The 20,348-nt window shown below is 44.1% G+C and overlaps 1 pseudogene; it reads right to left on the reverse strand.

Moving 5' to 3' along the window:
- The window catches only part of LOC130485811 (smad nuclear-interacting protein 1-like), a 123,406-nt pseudogene extending 103,406 nt beyond the window's left edge, over window positions 1-20,000 (reverse strand).
- Window positions 20,001-20,348: the final 348 nt, after the last annotated feature.

Here is a 20,348-nt window from a genome sequence, read left to right on the forward strand (position 1 = left end):
TTGGTGGTCACAAACAACACAGTCTCCAAGTATTTGTTCTATTTTACAAATTTAACTCCATTTTATTTCATTTATACCCCACCTTTCTCCACAATGGAGAACCAAAGCGGCTCATTTCCTCCTCCTTTCTTCCATTTTTCCCCCTCACAACAATCCTGTGAGGTTGGTTTGGCTAAGAGTGTGTGACTGGCCCGAGGTCACCCAGAGAGCTTCCACAGCAGAGTGGAGATTTGAACCTTGCCCTCCCAGATCCTAGTCTGACACTCCAACCACTACCCCACACTGAAGTTTCCCAATTATTCCCAGCACAGGGTACAACAGACAAGATGAGAAGCCCAAATCACATCTGAATTAGATTTCATTTATTTTAGTGTCCATTTCCAAGGGCAGTGGTCTCGAAGCTCCTTCCATTCAATGATGAAGTGGGGGGAGTACACATTACATGCTCTACACACCCAGTCTTTGAGGGGTCACGGATAGAGTTGTCAGCTCCGGGCTGGGAAATATCTAGAGATTTTGGGGGCGGAGCCTGAGGAGGGCGGGGTTTGGGGAGGGGAGGAACTTAAATGCCATAGAGTCCAATGGCCAAAGAGGCCATTTTCTCCAGATGAACTGATCTCTATTGGCGGGAGATCAGTTCTAATAGCAGATCTCCAGCTAGTACCTGGAGGTTGGCAACCGTAGTCACGGAATATAGAGAACTGTGTAAAAAAGTACAAGTAACAAAACGAGACCTGAATTCACAGAAGGCAGGATGACAAGAATATCTATATGCTAATTTGGCTCCAATTCGGTTATTCAACAACAACAAAATTGGCATTTTTTTGCCATCAAGTTACAGCTGGATTATGGTGACACCTGGTGAGGTTTTCAAGGCAAGAGACGTTCAGAGGTGGTTTGCCATTGCCTGCCTCTGTGTCATGACTCTGATATTCCTTGGAGGTCTCCCATCCAAAAAACGTGCCAGGGTTGACCTTGCTTAGCTTCTGTGAAAAATTTCCTGTAATTTCCCATGAGACAATGGGAAAGTACACATCTGAACTGATCCAGACCAGGACAGTTTGTCTTTGGCATTATAACATTCACAGCCATCAGAAAGGGCCCCACACAGACACCCTACAAATGTCAGCCATTAACTATGAAATGTTTAATGAGCACTTTCCCCCAATTAAATGTGTGTACTGTATACAGGGTTGCCAGGTCACTTTGATTGGCGGGTAATTGCCCGCCAATCTATTACCCTGCTCGAAATTGGGGATCACATGTGCGCGAGGCCATGACAATGTGATCACATCACTTCTAGTTTACACTCGGAAGCGTCACATCGCAAGAGACCTTTTACCACTCAAACTCCCAGTTTGAGTGGTAAAAGGCCTATTGAGATACGACACTTCTGGGTGTCAACCGGAAGGTATGTGATCGCGTCTGCATGGCCGTGCGCATGCACTCCCTGCCTCAGCTCCACCACAAAAACCTCCTGCTGGAGGAGAGGGGGGACCTGGCAACCCTAACTGTATATGATAGATAACTTATATGTATATATTATGTCAATTGTATTTATGAAACCTTGGCTGGATCCAGCCTGGCTTTTCACTCAGCCTCTCCTAATTCTGCTCTTCACTACAGCTTCTGCCACGTGTAGCTTTTCTTGATATAGGTCCCCTGATTGCCTTTTGGGCATAGCCTTTTGGGTGCTCAACCCTGTCTTCCCTTTTTTCACCAGTGGAAAAGCTGGCTGGATCCATCGCACTATATAAATGGTTTATAAAAATGTACAATCTGAACACACTATACCATTGAATCCACAAAGCTGAGAACAAAAAGTGGACCCCCAAAACTGTTGATAAAAAACTAAAAGAATATCAAAAGAAATGAAATTTGAACATTTGTTCACCTCTATTGATTTTCAAATTCTTCCTCGATAACAAGCACAAACAAAAAAGATGAATGCGCTGCTGAGCCACAGCTGTCTTATGGGAACCCCATCCATGGGGCGTTCCAGGCAAGAGATAAGCAGAGGTGGTTTGCCATTGCCTACCTCCAAGTGGCAACTCCAGCCTTCCTTTGTGGTCTCCCATTCAAGTACCAACTGTGGCCAATGCTGCTTAGCTTTCAAGATCTTAGGCTAAGTAGGGCCATTTGGGCTGCTCAAAAAAGCAAAAACCCACCCCAAGATCAGAGCTAGGTGAGCAAAATGACACCAGGAGCAGATAGATACAGCCTTATGAACTATGGAAACACATGAAGAATCAACATTCTGAAAAAGAAGTGTAACCTCAGAAGAATCAAGATAGCATTTACAACTCCTTTCTGGAGTGTCTCCAGAATCACAGGTTGTGTCATACCATTCAACTGAACCAAGTGTGGAACCCTCCTTCATTGCAGAAGAAGTTCTTCATCCAGAGGAAAATGCCTCAAGTTGGAGAAAGGTTCCAACATGAACTTGGAGGAGAGGTAGGATGCCAGGCCATGTTTTCAAGGGGCTTCTCCTGAAAACTGCTTAACTTTCGCTGGGTTGCATCCAATCCTAATCATCTTCAATGCACTAAAACAAGCAGTGTTTGAGAAAGGTCCAGCAGGGTTCTAGATCAACATGGAAAGAAGGCCGGTGGGCTCACCTGAGTGGCAAATTAAATGTTTCTGGGTGGTGATTCTCTTTCTGCTGGCCTTTCTGCTCAGATTTATGAGACATTTGCTATTTTATGGCTGGGATATAAGCCCAGTGGATCTCGTGAGGAACAGACATGCAGCACCAGACAACTGAATCCATGAGCAACCAAATGGCTGAAGCACCAGATACCTCCAATTTGGAAGAAACTAGCCAAGATGTACTGATCCAAAGCAACTTTGATATATAAAATGTATGCTCTAAGCTGTTCTTGTCCTGCCTCTTCATTGGTCTGCATGACTTTTTTCTATTCTGATCCAAAGCAACTTTGATAATAAAATGTATGCTCAAAAGAGAGAGAGAGAGAGAGAGAAAGAGAAAGGGCCAGCAGGAAATACTACCTTGGTAAAAAGAAAAGATTTTCATTTTCCCCCCTCCCAAGTTAGACATCAAACAACAAAGAGCTCTGTCCAACCCTTCATAACTCTCTGTAATTACACCAGTGATAATGAGAATGATAGATATCTAATTAAAATCGGTGGGAACTGCAGGCAGAGAGAAATGTGAATGATCTCCCCAAACTGCAATTTTCTCTTAAGTTCAGGCACTTTCTTCAAACGCGTTTGAGAGCTTCCTTTTCTGCCTCTGCAGCATTTTCTCGCGCCTCCTATAATGAGGCTCCTCTGTAGGTCACAGCTAATTTCAACAGACATCTTATGGAACACAGAAAAAAGATTTTGCTTCAAGATGAAAGAGTGGAAGGGATTGTTTCCCCCCCCCCTTTGGTCCGCGCGGAGAAATATTGGTTTGGAGTGACTTATTTGTTTCCACTCTGATTTTCATTTCGCAATGAAATGAACAAACAAAAGTTATTTAGCAAGTTTGCTTTCTTTTATTTCCACTAAAGCACTGAAGTCTATGGGGATTTCCCAAAATTGAACTGCGAGACTGTGCCTTGGACGGAAAGAAATATTTGTCTTTCCCTAGGTATGCAATTAATGTGCATCGGTTCCCCCACATACACAGCTATGTTGCAGCGCCCAGTCTGATTGCCTCTGACTACCAATGCAACGCCCGAGGTTTCAATTTATTGCCAGGAAGGTCAGAACTCCCCTATTAAAAGCATGTTTGTGTGCAGCTCTTTGGCCAATGGTCTGGTTTCTGATTCATGTGCTGTTTCTTGCACGTCTTGTGGGTGTCAAACCAGGAACATAGGAAGCTTCAAGTCGAATGACACCATTCGTGTGGCTGGACCGGGTGTCCAGGTATCCCAGAATTGTTGCTAGAAAGGATCTTTTTGTTCAGCCTTGTGCATGTACACCAACACAAGCATGAAATAGATGCTGCCTTCTGCTTGCCACTAGGATCAGAAGGGGCATTGACAACAACCACTGATGTCTTCTGCTCTGTACTTGCTGGGTGATAGCAGGAGAGAACTTCCTACAGTGGCAGGAAGGAGAAACAGCAGCAGCAGGTGAAGGAGCCAGAATTCTCTTCTGACTGTTAAATCCACCTCTATCCCCCACCCCAAAAAACTGTTGTGAATCCAGGAAATCACCCATGACTAGGGTTGCCAGGTCTCTCTTCACCACTGGTGGGAGGTTTTTGGGGCAGAGCTTGAGGAGGGCAGGGTTTGGGAGGTGAGGGGCTTCAACGCCATAGAGTCCAATTGCCAAAGCGGCCATTTTCTCCAGGTGAACTGATGTCGATCAGCTGGAGATCAGTTGTAATTGCAGGAGATCTCCTGCTAGTACCTGGAGGTTGGCAACCCTCCCCACCGCCAGGCATCAGGGGGTGACGTCCTTGGTTCCTTCGTATGTTTAGCCTGAAGAGGAGAAGACTGAGAGGGGATATGATAACCATCTTCAAGTACTTGAAAGGCTGTCATAGAGAGGATGGTGCCGAGTTGTTTTCTGTTGCCCCAGGAGGTCGGATCAGAACCAACGGGTTGAAATTAAATCAAAACAGTTTCCGTCTTGATTAGGAAGAATTTTGTTACAGTTAGAGCAGTTCCTCAGTGGAACAGGCTTCCTCGGGAGGTGGTAAGCTCTCCTTCCCTGGAGGTTTTAAGAAGAGGTTAGATGGCCATTTGTCAGCAATGCTGATTCTGTGACCTTAGGCAGATGATGAGAGGGAAGGCATCTTGGCCATCTTCTGGTCACTGGGGGTGTGGGGAGGGGAGGTAGTTGTGAATGTCCTTCATTGTGCAGGGGGTTGGACTAGATGACCCTGGTGGTCCCTTTCAACTCTATAATTCTATGATTCTATAAGGCCAATGTCCCGGGAGAGAGCCCACTCATGATCCCAGGAGCCTCCTAGCCCTGCTCTTCCTCCTAAATACCACTGACTGATTGCTCACTCTCTTTGAGCTAGTGAGTACTAACAGGAACAAAGATATGAGCAGCTGCTCCCACTGTCCTCTCCCTCTAGGTGGCAGTGTAGATCAAGGGCAAAGGGAGAGGCAAATAGGTAGGCAAGACCAATATCAATGAGGAAATGATGATACATCGAAGGAAGGAACCAACTGACGTTACTCAGTACCTGGAGCCATCTCTGCATAGGCAGGGCTACCTAAAGGGCTACCAGCTCCCTTATGAACCTGCCTGACCACTACAATCATCTTTGGGTGCCCCTGCCTTCAACCTTCTCAGTCATGGCACCAAAACTGTGGAACTCTCTCCTCAGGAGGATTCATCTGTCCCCCTTCTGTTGCCATCTTCCACCAGTGGGTGAAGACTTTTTGGTTTCGTTTGGCATCCCCTCTGTGATTCCTCCTTCCTGTCCAGTGTTTCAATTGTGGTTTTTATGTCTTTGTATGTTGATTACTGAGGGAAGGCGGCATGGTATAGCCCAGTAGTCTGCAAACTCAGTCACCAGAGCCAAATATCAACAGTACAACGATTTAGATTTCTTTTGAGAGCCAAATTTCTTAAACTTAAACTATATAGGTAGGTACACTGTTTATTAACTTAATAAACTTTAATTAAAGTTTTAAGTCTTAATTAAACTATAGGTACACTGAATAAAACTTGATATCATACTTAATAATGATCTTATTTATTGATAAAAATTAAATTGTAAGTAAGGTATCCATAAAATTAAATCATGCAATGACTGACAAACACTTAATGTGAACAATGGCCTTGCATCTCCTTGGAAAGTTTGGGTAAATCAGGTTTGTATATTGTTGTTTTTAATTTTAGGCACGATTCCAGGTTCTCATCATCTATGCGTTGTGTGAAAAAAATACTTCCTTTTTATCTGTTTTGAATCTCTCACCCTCCAGCTTCAGCAGATGACCCCTCATTCTAGTATTATGAGAGAGGGAGTATACTACTTAGCGACCTGATAAAAATTCAGGCACACTCAGTATATTGGGAGTTGCACACTATGGCGTTTGCCGGAGTTTGGGTCCCTCTCCTTGACTGCAAGTATTGACCAGGGGGGATTTCTAGCGGGCTCGGATGACATCTGAGCATGTGGGCAGCAGCCCCTGTGCAACCCTCCCTCCGAAGCGCCCACGAAGCCCTCCGAAGTCTAGTCTGGAGGGTCCTCCGGCAGGGTTACCTGACCGCCCCTCCTTGGCTTCTGTGCCGACCACGGAATCACAGCGCTGCACCCAGGCCAGCTCCTTCCTCTTCCATCAGACTTCCCCCGCCCCTTGCGTGAACTCCAGGCGTCCCATCCCACCTCACCAGCCAGTGGGAGGAGGGCCTGCCGGGCCAAACCAACTGGTTGCAACACCGGAGGGGAGCACAAACCTGGAGCGAGGATTCCAGACCCCCTTTCACTTTCCAATCATAGAACCAGCCTTTTTTTTTTTTTTTTACTGCCGAGGTAATCCGTCTCTTTTGAGAATGAAAGAGAACTTTGCTCCTCTGCTTTTCTAATGAACTACAAAGAACCAGGCGGGGCTGTAAGAGGAAAGGAGCAGTTTGCTAAATCGCGAGCGCACTTAGAGGGACGGTCGTCTCCTTCGGTAAAATGCAGCCTATGTTAGCGAAGGGTCTTTCCAGCCGTTCACGGTCTGAGGATCTAATTACAGAGCCGCCCTCTAGGGGCCAAAGAGCCGCATGTGGCTCGCGAGCAGCGGTTTGCCAACCACTGGTATAGCCCGATCTCATCAGCTCTCGGAAGCTAAGCAGGGTCGGTACTTGGAAGGGTGACCACCAAGGAAGGCTCTGCAAAGGAAGGCAATGGCAAACCATCTCTGCTTCTCACTTGCCTTGAAAGCCCCTTGCAGCAGTCACCATAAGTCTGCTGTGACTTGAGAGCACTTTACACAAACACATGTAGTTTAGCTCTGGTTTTGTTTTAATGATATATTTTAGTTGGTTTTGGTAGTTTTAAAATGTGATTTTATTACATTTGTTTTCATTTGTTAGCAGCCTTGGTGGCTTTTGTGAGGGCAGGAAGGCGGCCTGTAAATTTTGTAATAATAATACTATAATAAAATAACAAAAATAATTTAAAAAATAATCGTAATCGTAATGACCACAATACATAACAAAGCAGAAAAAGATGTCACAAAAAGAAATGAGGTGATAGCAGAGCATTACAACTGGGAATATCAGAGAGTCCAGAATGTGCCAAGAAGGTTATCATTCTGAAGTCCAAGAAGATTGTTCCATAGGGTTGCCAACCTCCAGTTACTAGCTGGAGATCTCCTGCTATTACAACTGATCTCCAGCCGATAGAGATCAATTCCCCTGGAGAAAATGACCACTTTGGCAATTGGACTCTATGGCATTGAAGTCCCTCTCCTCCCCTAACCTCACCCTCTTCAGGCTCCGCCCCAAAAATCTCCAGGTATTTCCCAACCCTGAGATGGCAACCCTATTGTTCCCTATTATTATAATTTAATAATATTTTAGGTCCAAGGTCAATCAAGTGATAGACTGGTTGCTCTTATGAGTAATACATATTCACAAAGCAGTCATGGGCCATGATTCTACTTCCCTGATTGCAGACACCCCCATAACAACTGGATTATCCCAGATTGCATTGGTTCATAGTTTGTATAGTTTGTAGTTTGTCTGTGATATGAGTGCCATCATATTAACAGGAGAAATGGCAGGTCTTCCAATTGTGGTGGCTCTTCCATTTCCATTTGCTTCATGGACAGAGATTTTTTGGGATTCTTTTTCAACCACTGGTTCAAAGAGCTAAATTCTAAAAACAATACGACTTCTACAGCATTCCATAGCAGTCTGCATGCCTGCTTGCTAAACAGCTAATTGCAATTACATGATGGCACATGCGTGTTAAGTGCTGTCAAGTTGCTTCCGACTCATGTCGACCCTATGAATCAATGTCCTCCAAAACATCCTTTTCGTATCTTTAACAGCCTTGCTCAGGTCTTGCAAACTGAGGGCTGTGGCTTCCTTTATATAGTCAATCCATCTCTTGTTGGGTCTTCCTCTTTTTCTGCTGCCCTCAACTTTTCCTAGCATTATTGTCTTTTCCAGTGACTCTTGTCTTCTCATAAAGTATGATAGCCTCAGTTAAGTCATTTTAGCTTCTAGGGTCAGCTCAGGTTTGATTTAATCTATAAACCACTGATTTTTTGGTGGTGGGGGGCAGTCCAGGGTATACATAACACTCTCCTCCAACACCACATTTCAAAGGAATCTACTTTCTTCCTATCACCTTTTTTCATTGTCCAGCTTTCACACCCATACATAGTAAGAGGGAATACAGTGGCATGAATTAACTTGATCTTGGCACATATGACGACACACAGCATTTCTAATTTCTGTTACAGAAGGCTTCTTGCCAGCTCTGAGGCCCAGGAGTGCAAAGTTCATATTTAATAGAGGTTCTTACGAGATACGGCCTATGTACCTTCTGAGACCATTGGTCAGATTAGCAGATGGTTCCCAACACTCTGCAACTGTCTCCATTCATGGTGCATGCTGATTTCTTTCTGCTTGAGGAACAATCCACTTGAAACCTAATTGTCCTGAAAAAGGGAAAGCATCTGCTGGGTTGTAATCCCAGCAAGAAAGAAATTCCTCAGTAGATGATATGAGGGACTTTTGTATAGGAAAGTGTGTGTTTGGCTCTAACAAGACAGATGTGCTCTCAGTTTAGGGCAGAGAAACATTTGAAGCTGAGTGGAGAGCTTTTTGTGAGATGACTTGATTTCATGGGCGTGTTTCATGAGAACTTTTGACTCAGTCAAGTGAAAATCTCAAACATTTCTCTGAATTTGTTCCAGCCCTTGACATGAATCACAGTCCGCACAGAGCCATGCAAAAGCCTCAAAGGCTGTTTACAAAACTCTAGTGAAGTTTGCCTAGGGTTGCCAACCTCCAGGTACATTGTATCTCTATGGAGGCATGGGGTGAACTTTCCTACTATTTAAAGCTTGGCTTCTCCATTGAGATACATTGTGAAGATCACACTAAAGTATCTGACTACAACCACTTAGCCAATGCTTTTCAATGGAGGAGGATGGGGGCAACCCCTTCCAGACCCCATAACTCCGGACCCCCTGACCCAATATTTACCAGACTTGGAGGTTCTTGCAAGGAGAGTCCCTTCTAGCTACCCTGAAACTTTGGGACCTCTACCAGCAAAAATGCCTCCCAAGAGCCTCAAAAAGCCCCCATAGGGTTTAAATGGCTGAATTTTTCGGGAAACCCAAATTTAAAGCCAAATTCCTACCTTTACCAGTATAGGAAATGCAGAATTCGTGTTTCCCCCCACAAAAATGGCCAATAAACCCAAACCCAAATTTTACCGATTTTCCCCCCAACAGCCCTAGTCAGCTGCACAGGCCTTGGACAGTAGGTCCTTCTTCACCACCAGTGGAGGGCAGAGCCTGAGGAGGGCAGAGTTTGGGGAGGGGAGGGACTTCAATCCCATAGAGTCCAATTGCCAAAGAGGCTATTTTCTCCAGGTGAACTGATCTCTATTGGCTGGAGATTAGTTGTAATAGCAGATCTCTAGCTAGCACCTGGAGGCTGGTAACCCTTCTGGGCAGGGTGAACAAGCAGCAGTCACCACGAGGGAGCTGACGTCCCCAGCCCCATGTGGGGTAGGCAAGCAGCTGGAACTGCGGGCAAGCCAGTTGCACAGGCCTCATGCAGGGTAAGTGAGCAGCTGTGGTCGAGAGCAAGCTGGTTGTCCAGTGCCAGTGTGGGGTAAGTGAGCAGCCTCCGAGTTGAGCTGGCTTTTGCAACTCCCTCCTTGTTGGGATAGGGTTGCCAACTCCATAGTGGAAAATTCCTGGATATTTGAGGGTGGAGCCTGGGGAGGCTGTGGTTTGGGGAGGAGAGGACACTCACCAGGGAATAATGCTATGAACACCCTCTAAAGCAGCCATTTTCTCCAGGGGAACTGATCTCTGTCACCTGGAGATCTGCTGTAATTCTGGGAGATCTCTAGCTCTGCCTGGTGGTTGGCAACCCTACATTAGGGATGGCACTTGGGCTGAGCCAAGAAGGTGGGCCATTTCCAATGGCCATTTTTGCTCCAGTTTGCTCCTCCCTGGTTGGGGGAGATGGATGAAGATTGGACCACTCAGTGGAATGAATGAGCTGGCTAGGATAAAGAAAGCCAGTTGTAATGCTGGCCAAGTTGGCATCAGGCTGAAGTTGCACAAAGCGGTAGATAGTAGGCTGCCTTAGTTCAACTCGTCCTGAATGCTCATAGTTTGATGACAAAGATTGGCCATTTAATTAAATTTAATAATAAGTGTTGTTTAACACAAATAGTGTGGAGTTGTGTCTTCATTTGGAAGGACTGTCCTGCCCTGTCCAGTTAAAGGATTTCAAGTGGCAGTGTTGCTGCTATCTAGATAGACCAATGCCTTGACCTGGATGGTCCAGGTTAGCCTGATCTCATCAGACCTCAGAAGCTAAGCAGGGTCAGCCCTGGTTAATACTTGGATGGGAGACCACTGAGGAAGTCCAGGGTTGCTATGCAGAGGCAGGCAATAGGAAACCACCTCTTTTCATTTCTTGCCTTGAAAACACTATGGGGTAGCCATAAGTCAGATACTATTTGATGGTACTTTCCACAGCCACAGATGGAACAACAGTCTGACCTGGTATAACTCCAGACTTTGGGACTACTTTAAGACTATGAGACATTGACAATTTTATTTATGGCTGAGATATAACATCTCATTTACAATGGAAACACACACGGGGGTTAGTTTCCCATTTGTATGGAAGCCTAAAACAGATTAAATCTTGCAGTTATGTATATATTAATTGTTATCCTGCAAACACAGTGTACCTAAGGTCATAAAGATTTTTAGAAAGTTATGTACATTTTTAGTCTGGAATTGTGATTGTTTCAACCACTAAAGAAGGCCATTTGCCCAAAACGCGTTTGGTCAAAGTCTAATTTTGTTTGGTAGGCTATTGCAGGGCCTTATATACGTTATTGATTTTAGCCTGTAATAAATATATACATATTTTGTATTGACATAACCTTTAGATTGTATAACTTTTGGCCTTGGCTATTTATTTTTTCTTGACCTTTGGGTACTTAATTCTGTTGTTTTTAGAGTTACGTTTTTTCTCCCTTTGTTATTGGTCTGGTATAAGGCAGTTTCATATGCTCAGCAGAAGATAAGATGGTGTGAGCTGGGATTGTTTGATGCAGCCTAGGAAGTAAGAAATTCCACAATATACAACGTCTTGTTTTTAAAGTTAACTGCATTTGCATTCCTATTTTTCCAGATAAATTGGTTTTACAACCAACCTTTGTCATGTTAAATACCTCTGATAAGACATATTTATCTACTGCTTTATAAGCTAAATCAACAGAGCTTCTGCAATCTTTTCTCACATGTAAATCTTGCTATATCTGCAGCCACCTTTGCTACATTATTTGATCCCTTTTCAATTTCAATTTAATCTCTTCCATATTCCATTACTAGCTTTTGATATAAATGACCACTCTGAGTGAGCAGAATTAAACAGAATGGAAATGAGTTTATGATATTGGTTTCCATTAGATTTGGAGAACAACTTTCTCCATAATAGTTGAGGAACTATTGAAAACTATCTTTATGACCAGGTTAATGCTTTAGACTAACAATCATTTGCTATTTACATTTGCCTTCGTCAACGAAACGACATTGATTTTATTATCACTAGTTACATTACACATCATCACACTCCTATTTTAAACCAATTAGCAACGTAGTATTGAAACACTAGATGGATACATACACTGCTGTCAGTAGGGTTGTCAGGTCCCTCTTCACCACCGGTGGGAGGTTTTTGGGGTGGAGCCTGAGAGGGAAGAGTTTTGGGGGAGGGACTTCAATGCCATAGAGTCCAATTGCCAAAGCAGCCATTTTCTTTTTCTTTTCTTTTTAAAAAAAATTTATTGTGATTTTTATTAAACAAAAAAAACCTTTTTAAACAATAACAAAAACTTACAGAAAAGAGATTATACAATTAAGATTAGAAAAAATAATAATAATAAAAAGTCCCCTACCCCCCTTTGTGCTATGTGCCTACGCACCCCCCGTTGTGACTTCCTCTTAACTTTATATCATCCACTATATAATTAAGTTTTCTTTAATACAATAGCTTGATTTCAAGCGGCCATTTTCTTGAAGTGAACTGATCTCTATTGACTGGAGATCAGTTGCAATAGTAGGAGATCTCCAGCTAGTGCCTGGAGGTTGGCAACCTTAGCTGTCACTGATACGAGGGAAAGGATGGTTTTGCTTACTCTCCAGCAAACATCACATGAACACGCAAATCTGCCTTAAACTGAATCAGACTATTGGTCCATCATGGTCAGTATTGTGTATTCAGACTGGCAGTGCCTCTCCAGCATCTCAGAGTGAGGTCTTCCACATCACCTCCTGCCCTGTTCTTTTCACTGGAGATGCTGGGGATTGAACATGGGGCCTTCTGCATGCCAAGCAGATCCTCTGCCACTGAGCTACTGCTGTTCCTCCTTACTTGCATTTAGAGGAAAAAAGTGTATTTCACCTGGCCATTTTCTCCAGATGAACTGATTCTTATTGGCTGGAGATCCGTTGTAATAAGCAGGAGACCTCCAGCTAGTACCTGGAGGTTGGCAACTCTACTCAGATTATACAATTAAGCAAGGGGTGCTCTTCTCTAAAGGATAGAGACTAAAGCTGTGTATATCGGTAAACCCGAACTTAAGCCAAAAAATTGCCATTTTGGCTTTTCCAGCTTCGGGTTTTACTGGATGCAAGAAAAGAGGGAAAATAGCCTAGCCAAAATGGGTGATTCTTGGATAAGGCGAAAATATATCCGGCGTTTCCGGGTTCGGCTATTTGCCTCCCTTGCAAGGAGAAAGCTCTCCTTGCTTTAGGCAGGCGGGGGAACCTTCACTTAGAACCATGCTGCCAGCTTTGGCAGCATGGATCTCAGTGAACTCCCCCTGCCCACCTTCCTTTACGGTGGACAAAGGGAACCCCTGCCAGAAGAAAAGTTGGCTGGATCAAGCCCAATGCCATGAGCTGTGAAAGGAAAGTTCTGCTTTATTTCTGAAAGGGTATCAATAGCATCATCATGGTAATGTGTTTGCAGGTGGAGCTGGGCTTTCCAGGATCCCCATGTCCCGGTAAGGTATGCTCATCCCCATCCTTGCCTGCTTGGGTCCTGGCTTGACCTGAGACTATGGAATGCCTACCTTTCCGTGCAAAGGGCTCAGAGAATTCTAAAGGGCTTGGGTGGATAAAATGAGCACTAGAGTTGGGACATCACTGACACTATCCAATAGGAGCTGATGTCATCTTTGCAACTACATTCCATTTGTCACTCCCTATCATGGCTAATTTACTATCTGGAGGGGAAATGATATTTTCCCCATGACCAAAGATTGTCAACAAGATTGCTGGAAAGAACGTGATATCCCTGAAAGAGATGAGTCACTGCTGTGGGAAATAATATATTCAGGTACAGGGCTTTTGTTTTCACAGGAGTTAAAATTCTGTGAGTGCAAATTCTGCATGTTCCCAAAAGAAGCAGACTCCACTTTACTTTATGCCTGAACAAAGGGGAATGTAAGACAGCAGACATATATTGCCTGCCTCCAGGTCACCACCAGCTCAGGCAGTGAAATAAATCATTATTTATGGCTTGCCACTGACTTTGTCTGGAAATAGCCATTTGTAGAATTCGCTCAAGCATGGACAGGAGCTGCCTTTTACCTTTTGAAGGGAAGGGAGTCCGATGATGCTTCCGCAGCAGAGTATTCCTTCTTCGTTTCTCTTGCAAAGAGGGCCCATTTCATCGAAAGCACATCAAAGCGCGAACTCAATTTCATACACAAGCCAGGGAGCTGAACAATCTTCAACTAATATAGATGGTGCCACCAAACCATGAAATCTCACCTGTAGAAAAACACATGGGGAGGAAGCTAGAAGAATGCACTTGCGACCACGAGAAGAGCAGATGGAGAATTTGTATGTAATCGAATGCTCCTTTCGCCTAGCTTTCCATGAACTGCTTAGATGCCCTTGAGGTGTAGTTTATATGTCAGGTGCTTTTCGGTATAAGCTGATCCCAGGAAAAGATGCTCTTCAAATCCTCTTCTCCTGCGTTTATCACCTAGCAGTTGGGAGTTCCAGATTTCTTTCTGAAATGGAACCAGTGAATGCAGTCTTCTTACTTAAATGATATGGCTTGAGCAGTCAAAAGGCCACAAGCAGCATCACACTAACACAATCCCTCAAATTAACCCTTTTTACATTTAATTACTGCCCTCAAAAATTAGCCACTAATAATGTAATTATTTTTTATTTATTTATTTTATTGCATTTTTACCCCATTCCCCCCAACCCAAAGGTCGGGCTCAGAGCGGCTTACTTGATCAAAAATATAATAAAAGCACAAACATTTAAAAATACAATTTAAAATACAATTTAAAATATTCTTTTATCTGTGCCAAATAGCAACCTTTGAATTCAGCTTAGTAGGAAGAGATAAAATGTATAAAGTAAAAGTTGCCCTAAATATTTCTGCCTCAAATCATCCCAATGACAGCAGTACAGCGAAACATGTTCCAGAGCCTCTATATGGCCATCCCCACATATGCAGCTTCTGTCTGAATATGGAACGCCTGCAAAGTGTCCTTCTGTAACCATAGACAGAAATGCATCGAGCCTAGCTGACATAAATGCTCTTCTATACTGATATACCATTGAATTAAATGCATATTGTGGAATGGGCTTAGAGAGGATTACACCAGGAGTGGCCACAAAGCAGACTCGCCGAGCTCTCTCCTGCGTACTAACCCACTGAATGCAAATTATCTGTTGCGTCATTATCGATTTCCAAATTTTGCCAAAGTGCTCCTTCACGGGCATCTTCCCCTCTCTGTGTTACCAATGTACACAGGCATACTGAAAAAGGCATTATTGCCATTGTATGTATGGCTGGATCTAGATTCTTTCTGTATGGTGTTTTACCATTGCACTGCAGTGCATGTGTTCATCAGTAAAACAATGCCCCCGAACAATTTTAGTGCAGTAATTTTTACAGTGTTTTATTAATTCACAGATGTTCATAGTTAACAAAGGGGGGAGACTACAAATGTACTGCAGGAATTGGAAAGCTGTGGTGAATTATACCTGCTGTAGTTCCAGAATGATTTTTAGAAAGTCTCCTGATTAAACCAGAATTAAAGAGGGGAGGAATAATGCAACAAAATGGAATGCCAGCAGAGGAACAGCAGAGGAACAGAATGAAGGACAGCCATTCATTGCTAGATCCCATGCAGTTGGAGGTTGCAAGATGCATAAAGTGTCACTCATGAAATTGGGAGTTCACATGACCACATGAAGTTGCCTTATACTGAATCAGACCCTTGAGGCATCAAGGTTAGTATTGTCTACTCAGACTGACAGCGGCTCTCCAGGGTCTCAGGTAGGGGTCTTACACATCACCTATTACCTGACCCTTTCAACTGGAGATGCAGGGGATTGAACCTGGGATCTTCTGCATGCCAAGCAGATGCTTTCCCACTGAGCTACAGCCCTCTCCATCTAATTAATCTAAGGGGCACCTTGGATGTACAAACAGCAGTCAGTATGGGTGGGGGCTGGGGAGATCTGTGCTGCACAATGAGCATTTCTTCTTCTTAGTGTTGCTCTTTCAATGATGCATTCACTTACTTCCATAGCCAATTCCTCCTTCTCTGACCTTCCAAATGATTTAAGGAGGTTGCTGTTTCCCTTTTAATTTGAAGGGTATTGCAAAGTTTAATCTGAGTCAATGTTTTTGCATTTTTAAAACAAAAAGTAGTGAGGTTTTTTTTACACTTGAAAACTGCTGTGGGGAGGGGGAGAGGGGATTTTGCGGTAAATTACAAGGGTCAGCCAGTTAGCACTGTTATGTGCTCTTTTGGCTTAGAACATAAGAACATGCTGGATCAGAGGAAGGCCCATCGAGTCCAGCAGTCTGTTCACACAGTGGCCAACCAGGTGCCTCTAGGAAGCCCCCAAACAAGACGACTGCAGCAGCACCATCCTGCCTGTGTTCCACCACACCTAAGATAATAGGCCTGCTCCTCTGACACTAGAGAGAATAGGTATGCATCATGAATAGTATTCATTTTGACTAGTAACCATGGATAGCCCTCTCCTCCATGAACATGTCAGTGAGCGAGGCTATGTATAATTCTAAAAGTAACTCCTCAACATTTCAGGCAAAAGTCCTGTTTAACAGGATGCCTTTTAAAATGAGCATATTGCTTTAAAATATTTTCTTGCCTACACACAGTTTACCTTCGACCACACAGTGAAGATCCTTGTGCTGTGGTGGCAGCTGCTGCCAACCAAACATTTAAAAAAATCTCCACGGCCAGTCATAGCTCCAGTGGCCAATCAGTGGCCATGCAAAAGCTCAACATGGCCCCTTCTACTTTCTAAAAAGACTTGGCAGGTGCCAGGAAAGGTGTCATGGGTACCATGGTACCCACAGATGGCACAGTGGGGACTCCTCATATATATTGTTTGCCTCCTGTTCTTAGAATATCGGAACTCAAAGGCATTTCCCTACTGTTGAGTGAAAGATCACACAACATCCTGTGAGGTACATTAAACAGAGAGAAAGTGAAAGAGTCAACATTATGCAGAAAGCTTAGTGGCTACCTGTAGAGTGGGATCCATGTTACCTGTTTCCTAGTGCAGGACTATCCAGTGTTATGCCATTTGGAGAGCCAGCATGGTGTAGTGGTTAAGAGCAGTGGTTAGGAGCGGTGGACTCTAACCTGGAGAACCAGGTTTGATTCCCCACTCCTCCACATGAGTGTTGGACTCTAATCTGGTGAGTCGGGTTGGTTTCCCCACTCCTACACATGAAGCCAGCTGGGTGACCTTGAGCTAGTCACAATTCTCTTAGAACTCCCTCAGTACCACCTCCCTCACAGGGTGTCTGTTGTGGGGAGAGGAAGGGAAGGTCATTGTAAGTCAGTTTGATTCTTCCTTAAGTGGTAGAGAAAGTCAGCATATAAAAACCAACTCTTCTTCTTCATTTAGGCTGCAATCCTAAGGGCGCTTTCCTTGGGGTAAGCCCCATTGAATCACATGGGATTTACTTCTGAGTAGAACTACTGAGGTATGTTCCTTTGCTCTCCCCTACAGTCCAAACAAACAGGTCTATGAGAACAAACACACCACTCATTCTTTGTAGTTTCTGATGCCAAGATTGATGGTTTTAAAAACACAATTCACTTTGGGAAATCATAATTTGAAAAGCCTTAAGATGGATGGTTCTCCATTTCTCTGTAAATAATGGACAGGCCCTGTGAAGGGCCAGTGTAGATATTAATTGTGCTATTGGAGGTGAACCAAGTCCTGGATGCAGAAGACTTACGTTCTTTTGAGCTAAACAAACATCCCCAAAAGGGTTAATTTCAAAGGCTCAATGGCAGGCAATCCAACCACTCCCAATGTCCAAGGAAAAAAAGCTGTGCAATCCAGGACGTCTAACCAAGTTCAGGAAACTTCCCCACCAAAAAGAGTCAAAGACTTTATTATTTCTTTATTTTTCTCTCTCTTCCCCTTCACTTTGCCTTAGATTTTCTGGTTTTAGTGAGAACTTTGTGGGAGAGGGTAGAACTTCCAGATATGAGACTGGTGTGATCAGATTAACTAATGTATCAAGATTCTTTGTGTGTGTGTGTTTTACAAATGCATGAGATCCAACCCATTATGCTATCAGTGGCCATTTATGCAGGGCTGATTTCCCACGGTAAACCCCCCCAGAAAACACGGGCAAAATGCATGGAATCGCACGGGGAGAGCGAGGCAACCTCTGATGGTTGAGAAAGGCATGCATAATCCAAACAAAGCTCTGGAGAAGTCGGCAGGGTGACTGCGAGGAAAAGAACCCTTGTCAGTTTATACTGTAGTCCTTCATTCATATTGCTCTTGTGTTGTTTTTTTAATTTAAAAAATTATGTTCCTCCATTTGAAGCCGTCACTGTTGTTGAAAATCAAATCAAAGTTTCTGAGCGTTCTTGAATAAACAAGTCTGAGTTTGGGAAGAGTTAAAAGAGTTAACGTTTTATTTTATTTTTTTGTCCTGAGCTCATCTTCAATTTTTGGCTATTTTTACAGAGCCTTGACATTTCTAATTAGGCAGTTTTACATACAGGCAAGCGAATTTACCCCCAGCTGGGAAAACATGGCTTAGCAAGAGTTTTACATCTGCCCTCATTGATCTACAGATTATCTCACATGCAAGACTCTGCAGCCTTTGGGAGCCGAAAAGAAGAGAAACAAATGTGGGAAAGAGCACCGTAAAATCTTTTACTGGCTTCTGAGTTCAGTAGATCACTTTGGGCAGGCTGTGGAGAGGGAATGGGATTTATCTAGTTTCTTTGCCCTTCAAGGTCAGGATCCCAGCACTGGAGTGAGACACAGATATACCCACTGCTTGTGAATGTGCTGAATTTCAGGAGTCCTGCAATATAAACCTAAGAACACTTTCCTGGAATGAAAACCTCCTCCTCCATCTTCTGGTCCACCTCTGACATGTCCAATGATTCATGTAGGAGGACATACTCCCTGCTGTTGAACCCAAATTTTAGGACATCCTTCTCTTTCAGTTCATAGTAGTGCTGAGGTTCAATGCGCTGGTAGTTCAGAAATGTGCCATTGCCTGAGCAAAGATCAATGATGTAGGGTTTTACCTTTTTACCTGTGCCATCAGGGCGAGTGTACTCCACAAGCTGGTACTGAAAGACAGCATGCTCTTTGGAACGGGAGGGGTGGTCAATAGGAATATCAGCAATGCATCTGTGTCTGCCCATAGAATCATAGAGTTGCAAGGGACCACCAGGGTCATCTAGTCCAACCCCCTGCACAAAGCAGGAAATTCACAACTACCTTCCCCCCACACACCCAGTGACCCCTACTCCATGCCCAGAAGATGGCCAAGATGCCCTCCTTCTCATGATCTGTCTTAGAATCAGCATTGCTGACAGCCTCTGCTTAAAAACCTCCAGGGAAGGAGCGCTTACCACCTCCTGAAGAAGCCGGTTTCACTGAGGAACTGCTCTAACTGTTAGAAAATTATTCCTAGATGGAAACTCTTTTGATTTAATTTCAACCCGATGGTTCTGGTCTGACCTTCTGGGGCAACAGAAAACAACTCGGCACCCTCCTCTATATGACAGCCCTTCAAGTACTTGAAGATGGTCATCATATCCCCTCTCAGTCTTCTCCTCTTCAGGCTAAACATACCCAGCTCCTTCAACCTTTCCTCATAGGACTTAGTCTCCAGACCACTCACTGGAAGAACATGACCGGAAGAACCTCATAATTCTTAAAAGAATAGAGGTGCCACCATTTCTTTGGGATACGTGCTTCAGGGGGCTCACTGTATTTGATCACCACTCCACAGAAAGTGTTGGTGTCCTCCACAAGCACACTGGACAGTTCAAAGCTCGGCTTTTATTTATTCCGTGATTCTTTTCCTGTGTTCTTACTATTGGGTCTTCCTGTGTTTCAATTCTCCTCATCACCACTTGCTTCCATCTGCTGACAATGTTCACGCCGTCGCTCATGATAAAACTCCCTCTCTACCTGCTGCTCCTGGAGATGACCCGCTTCACTTTCATGGCTATGAGGGTGTTCTTTATGGGGTTTCCGTTGGTCTCAGTGTCTGTCTCTATCTCCTCTTCTCCTCCATCTGTGCTCCAACTGAGAATGGTCTTGATGCTGATGTTCCTCATGCCTCCTTTGGGAGTGATTCTGTTGCTCTTGCTTTATTTTGCCTATCCTGCGACGGGGGCTTCGACTCCTCTTGAGTCTTTTATGCAAGGACTTGTTCTTCTTTTTGGAAGCTGGCCTTGCTTCCTCTGGCAGGCTAGGCGGCGAGCAGTTGCCATGGGTGCTCCACTTCCCGTGCTGCTGGCGCTCCGGTTCCTCCATAGAGCCTGCCTGATTGCCTTCCTCGAGCTTCGCCTTCCATCACTACCTGGAAATGCTTGGGATATCACTCAGACCCACCCTGCTTAGCTTCTGAGATCTGACGAGATCAGGCTAGCCTGGGGCTATCCAGGTTGGGGGCAATCAAAATGACATAAAAATAGCATTCCAAATCACATACCCACTTAAAAGGGACCACGTTCATACCCGCTTTTTCAACCTCTGGTCATCCATGCATGCAGTGACCCCTATGTATGTAGAGGTGTATACATGTAAGCTTTGCACATATAATGGGGACTAGGGTTGAGTGAATTCTCAATCATTGTTTCTCCGATTATCAGCACCCAGGCA

Source organism: Euleptes europaea, chromosome 13 (assembly GCF_029931775.1).
Source record: "Euleptes europaea isolate rEulEur1 chromosome 13, rEulEur1.hap1, whole genome shotgun sequence".
In the NCBI taxonomy this organism is placed as follows: domain Eukaryota; kingdom Metazoa; phylum Chordata; class Lepidosauria; order Squamata; family Sphaerodactylidae; genus Euleptes; species Euleptes europaea.